At 56.9% G+C, this 1261-nt stretch overlaps 1 non-coding gene across 1 annotated transcript; it reads left to right on the top strand.

The window, feature by feature from the left end:
- The first annotated feature begins 514 nt into the window (after positions 1–514).
- On the top strand, positions 515–581 carry Tc00.1047053433253.10. The gene has a single exon (XR_008254357.1). It is a non-coding gene; the product is annotated as a C/D small nucleolar RNA (snoRNA), TB8C3C3, 3' partial (small nucleolar RNA).
- The last annotated feature ends 680 nt before the right edge of the window (positions 582–1261 follow it).

The following is a 1261-nucleotide window of genomic DNA, read 5'->3' as shown; positions in this document are numbered from 1 at the left end:
AGCATTCCTGTTTGACAAGACCATCCAAACTGTGCGAGAATACGTGGGTACTACAAGATCTGAGAGAGTCTTCTTTTTCTTTTTGGCAGCTGTGAGACTCTGCGACTGCGTGCTTGCCGTGCGTGTGGCATCGTTTGCCGTTGCTCCCTTGCTGTGTTGGTGGGGGAGTGGGCGAGCGACTGCGTCGGTGGAGTTGCGCCCCACTGGGAGAGGGAAGGCGCTGACCGCCGCTGACGACGACGGTCTTTGCTGCAGGTGACCTGACGGGATGACGTCACCGGTGTCACAGTTAGCAGAGATGGATGAGGGCCGCACTGCGTCCCTGTCCCCTCTCTTCGTCCTCTCAGTCCACTGCAGTCACACCCGCCGCGCGGCATCTGGGCGACTACCATCCGGATGTCTGTGAGCCACTCGGAATGTACAATCGGTGTGGACCCTTTCCCCGTTACCAAGTGCTGCCACCGTGCTTCTTTGTTCCCTTCCTTGTTCCCTTCTTTGTGCAATGCCGTGTGCTCATGGTGCCGCTGCTTGCTGTGCAATGCCGACTCGCGTGAACGAGAAACGACGCTTTGACTGCTGGCGAACGGCGAATCCTCCGCTCCTCTTCCGTGTCACCATTTCATTCTCGGACGCGCTTGATGGCTGGCTGTCGTATCGCTGCCACGCGGTCTGCCTCGGCTCTTGTGTTTTGTTCACGGCATCGGGATTGCCCTGTGATGGAGCCATTCGGTAAAAGGAGCGGTGCCAGTGGTCATGTTTCTTTTTTCCTGGATTCCGCCACTCTGCGCGGTGACTGTGTGGGGTTGTGTGGGTGGTGGGAGGGCGATGGTGCCACCGGCGTGATTGCGTCAGCGCGACTTTGCCTCGGTGGCTGTACTGTGACGGGGATTGTGTATGACCGGATGTTTTTGCGTGCCACTGTGTTTGGTTACTGTTGTTGTTGCTGCCTCTTATTCTTTTTCTGAGCGTGCAGTTAGAGATACTTTTGCCTGACCAGCACAGCTATCGTTTCAAGGTGTTAGGAGTTACTTGCAGTATTAGGTTTAGTAGTGGGATAACGATTTGGCGGAATAGTGTTGTTGGATTTGCCAACTGTAGGAAGGGATTTGCTAGACAGGAGCTATGGTCGACGGGGCGAGTGCGACACGCCACAACAGCTCTGTTGGTACGTGTTTGGGACGGTGGATGCGGTCTGCGGTGGGTGCGTGTCCGCACAGCCGGCACCGTGTGCGGCACAGGGCCATTGCGGCTGTGCGTGGGC

The sequence above is a fragment of the Trypanosoma cruzi genome (assembly GCF_000209065.1).
Source record: "Trypanosoma cruzi strain CL Brener chromosome Unknown tcruzi_1047053433253, whole genome shotgun sequence".
NCBI lineage: Eukaryota > Euglenozoa > Kinetoplastea > Trypanosomatida > Trypanosomatidae > Trypanosoma > Trypanosoma cruzi.
The sequence above is the reverse complement of the archived record's forward strand: the minus strand, read 5'-3'. Positions and strand labels throughout refer to the sequence as shown.